The 14,703-nt window shown below is 41.2% G+C and overlaps 1 pseudogene; it reads right to left on the bottom strand.

Annotated features, from left to right (window-relative positions):
• The window catches only part of LOC137344661 (cryptochrome-1-like), a 76,928-nt pseudogene that overhangs the window by 19,498 nt on the left and 42,727 nt on the right, over positions 1-14,703 (bottom strand).

Raw genomic sequence — 14,703 nt, forward strand, 5'->3', positions numbered from 1 at the left:
CTTCCATGCTATGGTTTTCAGCATATCAAATCTTGAATCATGTATAGAATGTATGTGTTTTGAAGTGAGCAGAAAGCTTGTTTAAATTTGTTCAAGGTCACGTTCTGAAAGCTAGTTTCAATGCCTGTGTGGATTAACTTTTTTTCTCATGTCCTGTGTGGGAGGAATAGTAGTAATATTTTACAGTTAAATACACTTGTATTTGTTTTTTGTACCTTTCATAGTGTTGGTTAAAAAAAACTACTCTCAAATCTAAAATTAATCATTTGCCTTGGTTAGGGGTCTCCCAATTCTTCTAAATGAATGCTATGTATTACAAAAGGAGGCTGAACAGTCTCTAAATTGTGCTGTGAATTGTATGTTTTATGTTGATGGCTCTTATGTTGAGAGGTTGGCATCTCCAGTTGGAGAGCCTCATCAAATGGATTATAAGTAGAAGGGTCTTTTTGGTTAGACTTATGTGAATGATGAGTGCTAAGGATTAAAATTAGTTCCTTTTAAGCTGCTGATGGTTTTAATAACCCTTTGCTGATGATGATATACTCTTCAATTTTTTTTTTCTAAGCAAAATAATAGCACTCCCTAAAATGGGTGAATAAGTCATTTAAAGTGAGAATAATGGAAAATATCTACAAGGAAAAAGGAGGAAGAGCACTGGGAGGAGCATAGAAGTTTGCAATTAGTACTACAAGATAATGGACCCTGGAGATGAGTGTAGCTAAAAGGCGTCGAGCACAATATGAAAACATTCTCCTAATATAACAAGAGGAGTTGGAGATAACATTAGAATTTGGAAAGGATGTTCCAACATAGGGTGAAGTGGCTGTGAGCTTCAAGATAAAATGATTGAAATATTAAATGGACATTTTCTGTTTAACATTCACTAGAGAATTTTGAAGTCAGTATTGCAGGGGTACCTAAGTTACAATGACAAAACACTAACCAATCCACTGAGTCAGATGACATACACCCTTCAGTGCTGAAGGAGACTAGAAACAAAATTTGTGGGGCACTTGCTATTAAGGAGAAACCACTGGGCACAGGTGAGGTTACACAGGACTTTAAGTAACAAATGTGCTAAATATTTTCAAAAATAATGACAGATCTGATCCAGGCCACACCAGATCTGCTATTTCAACATCAAATTGGCTAATGAGTGCCTGTATTGTAATAACATAGACTGGAAGGGTAACAGTATGGCAGTAATTTAATAAGAAACAGCCAATGTATTCTAGGAAGAGGAAAATTCTGTTTACATACATCTTTGACTTTTTTGAGGATGTTACAAAGTTGATTGTGGAGCTCCCTGTAATATAATTTATTTTAGAAAGTTTCTGGTTAAGTTCCACTGAGACACATTTACTTAATGTAAATGCCATAGGAGTCCTGGGTATAAGATGAAACTGAGTAAGAAATTGGCTGAAAATAGGAAATTGAGTACTTGAGGTGTAATGAAAAGCTGGATGAGGTTCATAATATGTTGCTGTTTCTAATCTACCTAGATAACCAAAACCAATTGTAAACTTGTCAGATTTTCTGCTGACACTAAAATGAGAGAGCAGTAGAGAACAAGAATGCAGCTAAAGATTTACAGAAAAAATTGAATTGGTATGCAATTGGGTAGACAGGTGGCAAATTGAATTTAACATTGATAGATGTAAAGCATGCACATTGGTCACAAGTATGGTTTGTAGATGGGCATTGAATTAGAACAGGACATCTTAGAATTCTGGGAGTAATAGGCTCATCACTTTCAAAGTCTAAATGATAGAGAAAAAATTCTAATAGGACGCTAGGAATAGCGAATACAAATCTGTAGAAATTATGCTAAGGTTTTCTAACGCACTGAGCAAACCATGTATCGTGTTCAGTTCTGGATACTGATCACAAAGAAGATATAAGCATTGGAGAGAACATCAGAACATAAGAAATAGGAGCAGGAGTAGGCCATATGGCCAATCGAGCCTGCTCAGCCATTCAGTAAGATCATGGCTGATCTTCGACCTCAACTCCACTTTCCCGCCCGATCCCTTGATTCCCTTAGAGACCAAAAATCCATCTATCTCAGCCTTGAAAATAGTCAACAACTGAGCATCCACAGCCCTTTGAGAATTCCAAAGATTCACAACCCTCAGAGTAAAGAAATTTCTCCTTATCTCAATCCTAAATGGCCGACCCCTTATCCTGAGACTATACCCTCTAGTTCTAGTCTCTCCAGCCAGGGTAGACAGCTTCACAGCATCTACCTTGTCAAGCCCTCTCAGAATCCTTTATGTTTCAATGAGATCACCACTCGTCTAAACTCCAGAGAGTATAGGCCCATTCTACTCAATCTCTCCTCATGGGTCAACCCTCTTATCCCAGGAATCAATCTAGTGAACCTTGCCTGCCTCTAAGGCAAGTATATCCTTCCTTAGGTAAGAAGACCAAAACTGTACACAGTATTCCAGGTATGGTCTCACCAAAGTCCTTTACAATTGCAGTAAGACTCCCTTACTCTTGTACTCTAACCCCCTTGCAATAAAAGCCAACATACCATTTGCCTTCCTAATTGCTTGATGTACCTGCATGTTAACTTTCTGTGTTTCGTGTACAAGGACAACTAAATCCCTCTGAACACCAACATCTAACAGTTTCTCACCATTTAAAAAATATTCTGTTTTTCTATTCTTCCTACCAAAGTGACTAACCTCACATTTCCCCACAAGACACTCCATCTGTCATCTTCTTGCCCACTCACTTAACCTGTCCATATCCCTTTGCAGACTCCGTGTCCTCCTCACAACTTACTTTCCCCAACTAGCTTTGTATCGTCAGCAAACTTGGATACATTACGTTAGGTCACTTCACCGAAGTAATTAATACAGATTGTAAACAGCTGAGGCCCAAGCACCGATCCTTGCGACTCCCCACTAGTTACAGTTTGCCAACCTGAAAATGACCCGTTTATTCCTACTCTCTGTTTTCTGTCTGTTAACCAATCCTCTATCCATGTTAATATATTACCCCCAATCCCAAGAGCCCGTATCTTGTGTAACAACCTTTTGTGTGGTACCTTTTCGAATGCCTTTTGAAAATCCAAATATACTACATCCACTGGTTCCCCTTTATCTACCTTCATCAGGTTCCCCTTTATCAGGGTAAAGGGGGTCTAGGGAGCTGGTATCTGTAAGTACCAGATTCCCTCCATCTAGGTCATAAAAATGGTTTGTGAACCATGTACTTCCTGCCTGTCACATTTGGAAGTTACATTCTGGATTTCCCATCTATACTATGTCAGACTTGTACATATTTTGTTTCAGTTCAAATTTCTTCCTGATTGGCTGATATGCAGATGAAGTAATTAATTAAACTTTATTTTAATTATATGCAGATGTTTTACAAAAGAACCGGACTAACTAACTCACTTGGAGCACTTTCTGAAAATGTTTTTGCTTGTTGTTTTTCTCCCTCATCTAGGTAAACAATATAATTTATAACCTAACAAAAATGTGAAAAATTTGCAAGCAATATTCTAAACTTATTATAAAGTTACCCAACCCCTGTTAGAAATGCATCAAGTCTTTTCTTTCTCTATCCTCTGCACCCTGCAAGGCCTAACTTCATAACTTCTGCCAGTTCCCAATCCGTTACAACCTCTTCATCTACATGCTACAGTATGGTGCCATTATCTGAAAGCACAGCGGCAGTTTACAAATGTATGCTAATGACAACCACTGCCTGTTTCATTAACCTCAACTGCCTGATATCAAGACTTGGATGAGATAAAACTTTCTCCAGTGGAATATCAGCAAAACTGAGGTCACCCTCTTTGGCTCCTGTCAGCACCTGAGTCTTTGGCCTTGAGTCCATAAAATTACTGAGGATGAAAATTCTGCAGGATAAACATCAAAACAAGGTAGAACATGAATTTCAACTTTTTCTAAAGGTAACAGCTGGAAAAAAATGCACATTAATGCATTGAAGGGGTTTACTTCGCAAATACAGTATGTTACGTGTGACAAATGAAACTTTGCACTTGGAAATGTGGCACTGTTTAATCTTTGTTTTGTAATGTACCTAAAAATTTGTACTAGCTGTATTTCATTTATATATATTCATTTCAGAATTCTCAAGCAGCAAAACAACGTAAACAAATTCTGGAACGACTATCATTATTCAAGTTTGAAAAGGATTTTTTTTAAAAAAAAGGCAGTGAGGAAAAGAATTAAATCTTTTAATATGTTTTCAAATGAAGGTTTGAAATTAGACAGAGTAGATTTTTTTTTGCGTTTGGAGCTTGGTACAAGGAAAGCACACCTTGCATCCTTGTCTGCTGTACAGACATGTCAATCAACAACTATTTTCTTAAAGCACACACTCTGTTGGAGTCAGTAGCTGCATGAATTGGGACAGGGCGGGGGTTAAGATTAGAATTTACTGTATGTGATTTGATTTTGTGGATCAGAAGATAGTTTTAATTGAGCAAGTGTTTTCCTGTGTTGTGAATGGTTTGCTCAGAACAGGAAATTGCTTTCCTGAAGTATCGTTTAGACTAAAGAAAGAATTAGTTTATGTAACATTGCATCTTGTGATAGGAAAGGAAAACCTCAGTTTGGTCAGAGGGCAAAGTGAATTTGAAAGCCCAGATTCCTCTGTTTATATGGTTGCCCGCAGGCTCTTTGTGAGCGATCTCTATAGTAGTAATCAAGGTGTTTAATTTACATTTCCATTCAACATTAATATTTTTTCCCATGCAATTTTGGATCAATGCTTGAGTTAAAACTGGATAAGTTACTTTTGGGCATTCTGTGGGTGAGAACTGGTTTGTTGGATTTCAGAGCTAAATTGAAAATGTGTTTTGCTTACCTGTAGAATTGGATTTTTAATTTTTTTTTACATTAAACTAACAGATTTGTTTCAATTACTACTTGGTGGCTGAGACACAGAATAAATCCTTCAATAGCCTTAAATAGCGATACTGTACCACAAAAAAGGAGTTTTAAAATGGTGCAGACACTAGCTGATTATCATTATGGGAAGGCAGCTTTTGCAGCAATCTATTCCTGGGTTTATTGCATAATATGGGTAGTAATAAATCTGGTACTGTATGTAATGTACCAATCTGGGCAGTCTAAGGACCTATATGATCTTCAGGTAGAAATGTGTTTGGTGACTAGTAGCTGTCTAGGACACCCCGTTACCGTTAATTGCTGCTGGTCTTTGCTCTTCGTTTACAGAGTGTTTTTGTAGCATAAGTTGAAAACTTGTTCCACACTGCTACTTGTTGCAGTTTCCATTTAATCTGATTACACAGGTTTTTGGCAGGGTTCCAATAAAAGAGCAAAATGGAGATTTTTTTTGGATAGCCGATGATGAGACCTTTACAGTCATAATGGATGAACTCTCCGCTCAACTTGAACAATTAAAAGGAACCAGACATTTCTTCAGTAATTTTACATGCGCTAAATATGAGAAAGCACAAGTGACTGTTCTTTATTTTTAAAAAAACATGTCAGCGTAAAACTCAGTCATTGTGCAAAGGATGTTCAGCATCCTGGGAAAGTCCACCTGATACAGTGGGGCAAAGTGTGTTCTAGTTTCCCCAGCAACGGGCTTTATGCGCACAATTTTCAATTATATAGAGATTCCAGGAGTGGCACAGTTTGCATTTGACTGAAATCTCCTTTATCCAAGTAGCCAAAATATAGCGTGCACTGGTATATTCTTAAACGCAAGATTCAACTTGAATTACAGGTCAGTTGGGCATTCTCTCGAAACACAATTGAAAATTCTCTCGAAGGAAGAGGTCTGTTGAACACTAAGTCTATTTGAAAACTGGGGAAAAACAGCTGGCAGGCAGTTGGAAAAGAAGCAATAAGGTTGATATTCCTGAAAGAAAAATACTAAGTACATTTAAAAATCAGCTACAAAAGATTAGATTAATTCAGAGTTGTAATCTTCATGTTTTATAATTTTGAGAAGACAGCTAAGACTGTCTACTATCAATATTCTTAGACTATTGCTTGTTCGTTTATTTAATAAGCTTGCTTCATATCTTAAACTTTAAGTCAAGCCTATTGTGGTACTCTAGTCACTTTCAAGGACTGAAGAGAAATCTTAGGCACTGCACTATTTTGTGCCATCTTAACAGTAATTGCCAAACCAAGTTTGCTTTTTGCTTGGGCACATTAACAAAATCTTTCTAGTTTTCCATGCAAGGATAGATACTCTTGAAGGTTTGAGAGTCGGGACTTAGCTGTAAGAGTGGATCTGGAATGTGAGTGCTCATATAATCTAGGATAAAAGATCCAATGACCTAACAGCTAATTAATTGCTTTTGAAGTGTAGTCACTTGTTGTTTAGGCAAACACAGCAACCATTTTTTTGTACAGCAACGTCCCACAAACTGTAAACGGGACGAATGATCAGATAATTTGTTTTTGATGAAGGGAAGAATGTTGTCCGGGACCCTAGGAGAACTCTACTGTTCAAATAGTGCCATGGGAACTTGCGTGCACACAAACAGGCAGGTTTAAAGTCTCATCTGAAAGGCATCTTATGCAATAAGTGTTGAGTTTTGAAACTTTAATCTTTTGCTTTCTTGCTGACTTTAGGTGGACTTTGTGTAGATGTGTATGTAAACTGAAGAATAGCACAAGCGATGATTGAAGTAGCCAGAAGTCACTATAAAACCAGGGGAAAAAAAATTCTAAAGCTTGCTTTGTTTACATTGTCCAAAAATATGTGAAGTACAAGTATCAAATGCACATACTGGGAGTAGGATACAAAATTAAACTTCTAGTGCCAAAGACTGGTGAAAGCATAGGTATTACCTAAAATGAGGATTGTCAACAATTGATAATTCGAAGTCACTTTTTTGTACTAAAAATTCCAATTATGTAGTAGTACAAATTAAGTAAATAACACAGCAAATGTCCAAATGCTTTTTAAAAGACAAAATTGTACCCGCCTCTACTACTGCCTCTGGCAGCTCGTTCCAGACACTCACCACCCTTTGAGTGAAAAAATTGCCCCTCTGGACCCTTTTGTATCTCTCCCCTCTCACCTGAAATCTATGCCCCCTCGTTATAGACTCCCCTATCTTTGGGAAAAGATTTTGACTATCTACCTTATCTATGCCCCTCATTATTTTATAGACTTCTATAAGATCACCCCTTAACCTCCTACTCTCCAGGGAAAAAAGTCTCAGTCTATCCAACCTCTCCCTATAAGTCAAACCATCAAGTCCCGGTAGCATCCGAGTAAATCTTTTCTGCACTCTTTCTAGTTTAATAATATCCTTTCTATAATAGGGTGACCAGAACTGTACACAGTATTCCAAGTGTGGCCTTACTAATGTCTTGTACAACTTCAACAAGACATCCCAACTCCTGTATTCAATGTTCTGACCAATGAAACCAAGCAGCTATGAACCTGTACTCCTTGATCTCTTTGTTCTATAACTCTCCCCAACGCCCTACCATTAACGGAGTAGGTCCTGGCCCGATTCGATCTACCAAAATGCATCACCTCACATTTATCTAAATTAAACTCCATCTGCCATTCATCGGCCCACTGGCCCAATTTATCAAGATCCCGTTGCAATCCTAGATAACCTTCTTCACTGTCCACAATGCCACCAATCTTGGTGTCATCTGCAAACTTACTAACCACGCCTCCTAAATTCCCATCCAAATCATTAATATAAATAACAAATAACAGCGGACCCAGCATCGATCCCTGAGGCACACCGCTGGTCACAGGCCTCCAATTTGAAAAACAACCCTCTACAACCACCCTCTGTCTTCTGCCATCAATCCAATTTTGTATCCAATTGGCTACCTCACCTTGGATCCCATGAGATTTAACCTTATGTAACAACCTACCATGCGGTACCTTGTCAAAGGCTTTGCTAAAGTCCATGTAGACCACGTTTACTGCACAGCCCTCATCTATCTTCTTGGTTACCCCTTCAAAAAACTCAATCAAATTCGTGAGACATGATTTTCCTCTCACAAAACCATGCTGACTGTTCCTAATCAGTCCCTGCCTCTCCAAATGCCCGTATATCCTGTCTCTCAGAATACCCTCTAACAACTTACCCACTACAGATGTCAGGCTCACCGGTCTGTAGTTCCCAGGCTTTTCCCTGCCGTCCTTCTTAAACAAAGGCACAACATTTGCTACCCTCCAATCTTCAGGCACCTCACCTGTAGCTGTCGATGATTCAAATATCTCTGCTAGGGGACCCGCAATTTCCTCCCGAACCTCCCATAACGCCCTGGGATACATTTCATCAGGTCCCGGAGATTTATCTACCTTGATGCGCGTTAAGACTTCCAGCACCTTCCTCTCTGTAATATGTACACTCCTCAAGACATCACTATTTATTTCCCCAAGTTCCCTAACATCCATGCCTTTCTCAACCGTAAATACCAATGCGAAATATTCATTTAGGATCTCACCCATCTCTTGTGGTTCCGCACATAGATGACCTTGTTGATCCTTAAGAGGCCCTACTCTCTCCCTAGTTACTCTTTTGCCCTTTATGTATTTGTAGAAGCTCTTTGGATTCTCCTTTGCCTTATCTGCCAAAGCAATCTCATGTCCCTTTTTGCCCTCCTGATGTCTCTCTTAACTCTGCAACGGCGATCACTATACTCTTCAAGGGATCCACTTGATCCCAGCTGCCTCTGCATGTCATATGCCTCCTTCTTCTTTCTGACTAGGGCCTCAATCTCCCGAGTCATCCAAGGTTCCCTACTTCTACCAGCCTTGCCCTTCACTTTATAAGGAATGTGCTTACCCTGAACCCTGGTTAACACACTTTTGAAGGCCTCCCACTTACCAGACGTCCCTTTGCCTGCCAACAGACTCTCCCAATCAACTTCTGAAAGTTCCTGTCTAATACCACCAAAATTGGCCTTTCCCCAATTTAGAATTTTAACTTTTGGGCCAGACCTATCATTCTCCATAGCTATCTTAAAACTAATGGAATTATGATCACTGGTCCCAAAGTGATCCCTCACTAACACTTCTGTCACCTGCCCTTCCTTATTTCCTAAGAGGAGGTCAAGTTTTGCCCCCTCTCTAGTCGGGCCATCCACATACTGAATGAGAAATTCCTCCTGAATACACTCAACAAATTTCTCTCCATCCAAGCCCCTAATGCTATGGCTGTCCCAGTCATTGTTGGGAAAGTTAAAGTCCCCTACTATTACCACCCTATTTTTCTTGCAGCTGTCTGTAATCTCCTTACATATTTGCTCCTCAATTTCCCGTTGACTATTTGGGGGTCTTAGTACAATCCTATCAAAGTGATCTCTCCCTTCTTATTTTTCAGTTCTACCCATATAGACTCCGTGGGCGAACCCTCGGATATATCCTCTCTCACTACTGCCGTGATGTTCTCCCTAATCAAGAACGCAACTCCCCCTCCTCTCTTACCTCCTGCTCTATCTTTCCTATAGCATCTGTACCCTGGAACATTGAGCTGCCAGTCCTGCCCCTCCCTTAGCCATGTTTCAGTAATAGCTATAACATCCCAGTCCCATGTACCCATCCATGCCCTGAGTTAATCTGCCTTGCCCATCAGACTTCTTGCATTGAAATAAATGCAGTTTAATCTGGACTTCCCTTGGTCTTTGCCCTGCTTTCTCAGACCATCTGTCCGGTCATGTTTTGTACACTCTCCCTTACTGCCTTTTGTTTCTGTCACCACTTTACTTCCCACTGACTTCCTGCATCGGTTCCCATCCCTCTGCCACTTTAGTTTAAACCCTCCCCAACAGCACTAGCAAACACTCCCCCTTGGACATTGGTTCCAGTCCTGCCCAGATGCAGACCGTCCAATTTGTACTGGTCCCACCTCCCCCAGAACCGGTTCCAATGTCCTAGGAATTTGAATCCCTCCCTCTTGCACCATCTCTCAAGCCACGTATCCATCCTAGCTATCCTGTCATTCCTACTCTGACTAGCCCGTGGCACTGGTAGCAATCCTGAGATTACTACCTTTGAGGTCCTACTTTTTAGTTTAACTCCTAACTCCCTAAATTCAGCTTGTAGGACCTCATCCCGTTTTTTACCTATATCGTTGATACCTATATGCACTACGACAACTGGCTGTTCACCCTCCCCCTCCAGAATGCCCTGCAGCCGCTCCGAGACATCCCTGACCCTTGCACCAGGGAGGCAACATACCATCCTGGAGTCTCGGTTGCGTCTGCAGAAACGCCTGTCTATTCCCCTTACAATCGAGTCCCCTATCACTATAGCTCTGCCACTCTTTTTCCTGCCCTCCTGTGCAGCAGAGCCAGCCACGGTGCCATGAACCTGGCCGCTGCCACCTTCCCCTGGTGTGCCATCTCCCACAACAGTATCCAAAACGGTATACCTGTTTGAGAGGGGGATGGCCACAGGGGACCCCTGCACTACCTGCCTGCTCCTCTTACTCTGCCTGGTGGTCACCCATTCACTTCCTGCCTGTACTCCCTTTACCTGCGGTGTGACCAACATGCTATCCACGAGTTTCTCTGCATCACGGATGCTCCACAGTGAATCCACCCGCAGCTCCAGCTCCGAGATACGATCGGTCAGCAGTTGCAGGTGGACACACTTCCTGCACAAATGGTTGGCAGGGACACTGGTAGTGTCCATAACTTCCCACATCTTGCAGGAAGGGCATATCACGGGTGCGAGGTCTGCTGCCATGACTTGCCTTAGCTTAGTTACCCCTTTTAAATTACGTTGAAATTAGAAAATGTTAACTATACTAGGGACCTAGGTTCACTAAAAAAAACACTACCTGCTATAAAAGCTGCTTAGTTTCTCAGCTCTTAGTTTAAACCAATGCCCTAATTTAGAGAAAAAAAACAGTAAAGTCCTGTTTAAGTTGTTGCCAATGCAGCCTACGCATTTAGTGCCTGACTTCATGTTTGTGGCAATCTCTTAACTATGTTTGACACTCTTCACAGCTTGGAGGCCATGGCAAGCTTTTTGCCCATAACTACCATGTTTTAGGGCTTGGGTTTCAAACTAAGGTCAGTGAAGGGACCATGGGGCTTCCAGTAAGGCCATGATATCTGTTCAAAGTTAACATTTCAAGTCTAAAGCAGTCATCAGAGAACCCGAAAAATGTTGGCCCTACTAAAAGACACTTCTACACTTGGCATGTTTTACAGAGGACAGCATTTCTCTCTGGATTCAAGATTTGCTTTGGGAGCTCAAGCCCTGCCTGACCAGAAAAGGAAATGCAGAGGTTAGGGCAGGCCTTGGGTGCCAGGCCTCAGTAAGCCTTTGGAAGATGTAAAAATGTCAGGTTTCGAGAGAAGTGCTGAAGATGTAAAAATGTCTTCCGTTTTCACCTGCGCAAGAGTAATATCTGCATGGTGTCTCCTCGTAAAATGAGACCTGTCATGCTTCAACAATGGAGGAGGAAAGAGAGAGAGCAATGAAAAGGATCTGAGAGACAGGCAAAAAATGGAGAGAGCATGAGGCATGGACAGTAAAAGCAGAGTGACAGAAAAACAAAGGCACAGTAAGAGGGACAGAATGTGGTGAAAAGTCAGATCGTTACACCGTACAACAAAGAACTGAGGGGGATACAGAGGAATAACAGAAAAATAAATCAATAGTGAGAAGCGAGTAAGATAAGAAAAAAACTTGGGAGAGACTGTGAAACTCTAGGGTATCAGATCATATTTCTATCTGGGTGTCTTGGATGCTCCAAGCACAGTGTTTCCGCAATTCTGTATTCCATCACTTTTCTGTATTTGTTGACTTACTAGCATTTACTCTTATTGAATACAAGTAAACCTGGGGTACAGTGTACAGTTTTTGTGACTTAATCATAGTGAGGATGTCACTGCCTTTAGTAAGGTACAGAGATGAGCAATAAAATTATCCTGGATTAATGAAGTTCGGCTTGTTTTCTTTAAAAAAGGAAAGTCACCCAGTCAAGATTGATAAAGTTGGTTCAGGAAAATTCTTCAGTGGCAGAGGGGTCAAGCATCAGGGAACACTAAGATGATAATTTTCGGTACCTACATTTTAAGTCACAGCATTGTTTACCTAGAGCATTTTTTTTTTTAACACTGCAGCGTTCATGAAAATATCTCTCCAAATACACAAATCTAATTCCTGAAACTCAATTTTTGAGTGTGCTTTACGGAAATTTCAATTTGATGCAACAACTGTATAGAAGGTCTACAGTTTCATGCTACTCGGAAGAAGCTTTTTGCCCATTGCACTTTGTCTACCTATTAATTATAAGCCACTTTACACTATGTAAATCACTTGGATGAGTTGAAGTTACTGTCCATATATGTTTGGATGCACTTATATTATGCTTTTACAGTCAGTATAGTCGTATGGGTATTTAAATGTATTGGGTTGTTAAAGCTGGCATTATTTCATTTAGAATATAGAAGAATTATATTAGACTGCCTATTTTTGATACTTACAATCTCTACTTAGGTCCTATATAAGCAGGGAAAAATAGACCATGTTGTACAGATCCCATTCATCACCAGTTCACGCAGTATATAAGTTTGTGAATCTTGGTGCATGTGACATGCCTGATTATGGGTGGTGTGTGTGTGTGTGTGTGTGTGTGAGAAAGAGAATGTGAAGTTAACTTCATAAATATAGAATTAACTCTGGGATTTCTAAGTGAAAAGAAACCATGTTGTAGTAGCTTAGTGTTTGATTTCTGCTAGGTATTGAGGGTTGGCAGGATTCTTTAGCAGGTTAAAATATTCCTCAAACTCTGCCTTGAATGCAATAATTATGTAGCTGCTTTCATCCTTTTTTTTTTCTCCTTGGGTTATTTTTTGAAAAAAATAACTCCTAGGTATAAATTTATTTTCAATCATAGATAATATGTTATGATGAAGAGTTACATTCAAAAACTTGTGTCTTTCACTTTCAGGTACTGATCAGTCTGTATTTTCAGCATTTTATAGAATCATATAGAAATTATAACAATAGGGAAATAGGCTGTTTGGCCAACTAGTCTTTCTTGGTGGTTATCCTCCATATGAGCAATAGCCCTAATCCCATGTGCCTGATCTGTTCTCCTATCCCTTTATTCACTTTTGTATCCAATTCTGGGTACCTCATTTTAGGAAGGATGTGAATACCTTGGGGAGGGTGCAGAAAAGATTTACAGAATGGTTCCAGAGGTGAAGGACTTCAGTTACGTGGATAGACAGGAGAAGCTGGGGTTGTTCTCCTTAGAGCAGAGAAGGTTGAGAGGAGGTTTGATAGCGATGTACAAAATCATGAGGGGTCTAGACAGAGTAGATAGAGAGAAACTGTTCCCATTGGCAGAAGGGTCGAGAACCAGAGGAAACAGATTTAAGGTGATTGGCAAAAGAACCAAAGGCGACATGAGGAAAAACTTTTTTATGCTGCAAGTGGTTATGATCTGGAATCTGAAAGGGTGGTAGAGGCAGATTCAATCGTGGCTTTCAAAAGGAAATTGGATAAGTACTTGAAGGAGAAAACTCTGCAGGGCTACGGGGAAAGGGTGGGGGAGTGGGATTAACTGGATTGCTCTTGCAGAGAGCCGGCACAGGCTCAATGGGCTGAATGGCCTCTCTAAGGCTGCGAACGGTTTGGTTCATCCTCAGACAGTGGCCAGGGAGAGGGATGGAGTCGGTGGCTAGAGAACAGAGTTTGCAGCGGGGACCAAAGACAATGGCTTCGGTCTTCGCAATATTTCTTTGGAGGAAATTTTTGTTCATTCAGTACTGGATGTCGGACAAGCAATGTGACAAATGAAAGACAGTGGCGGGGTCGAGGGAGGTGGTTGTGAGGTAGAGCTGGGTGTCATCAACGTACATGTGGAATCTGACATGTTTTCAGATGATGTCGCTGAGGGGCAGCATGTAGACGAGAAATAGGAGGGGGCCAAGGACTCCCTTGGGGGACTCCAGAGGTAACAGTGCAGGAGTGGGAAGAGAAGCCACTGCAGGTAATTCGCTGGCTACGACTGGATAGATAAGAATGGAACCAGGCGAGCGCAGTCCCACCCAGCTGGATGACAGAGGAGACGTTGGAGGATGGTGTGGTCAACCGTTCAAAGGTTGCATTCAGGTGGAGAAGGATGAGGAGGGATAGTTCACCACGGTCACAGTCACAGAGGATGTCAATTGTGACATTGATAAGGGCCGTTTCAGTACTTTGACAGAGGCAGAAACCTGATTGGAGGGATTCAAACATGGAGTTGCAGGAAAGATGGGCACAGATTTGGGAGGCGACATCATGTTCAAGGACTTTTGGGAGGGAAGGGAGGTTGGAGATGGGGCGGTAGTTTGCAAGGACAGAGGGGTCAAGGGTAGGTTTTTTGAAGAGAGGGGTGATGACGGCAGATTTGAAGGGGAGGGGGATGTGAAGAGAGGGAACTGTTAACAACATCAGCTGACATGGGGGCCAGGAAGGGAAGTTGGGTGGTCAGCAGTTTAGTGGGAATAGGATCGAGGGAGCAGGAGGTGGGTCTCATGGTCAGATGAGCTCGAAGAGGGCATGAGCAGAGATAGAAGAGAAACTAGAGAAAGATGTAAATTCAGGGCTGGTAAGGGTAAAACCTTAGGGGAAATTTGGCTTGGTGGGCTAGGGGAAGGGAGGGAAGTGGCACAGGCAGCTGAACGGATGGTCTCAATCTTAGTGACAAAGAATTCCATGAGCTCCTCGCATTTTTCGTTGGAGGTGAGAGTGGAG

This window comes from Heptranchias perlo, chromosome 27, assembly GCF_035084215.1.
Source record: "Heptranchias perlo isolate sHepPer1 chromosome 27, sHepPer1.hap1, whole genome shotgun sequence".
In the NCBI taxonomy this organism is placed as follows: Eukaryota; Metazoa; Chordata; class Chondrichthyes; order Hexanchiformes; family Hexanchidae; genus Heptranchias; species Heptranchias perlo.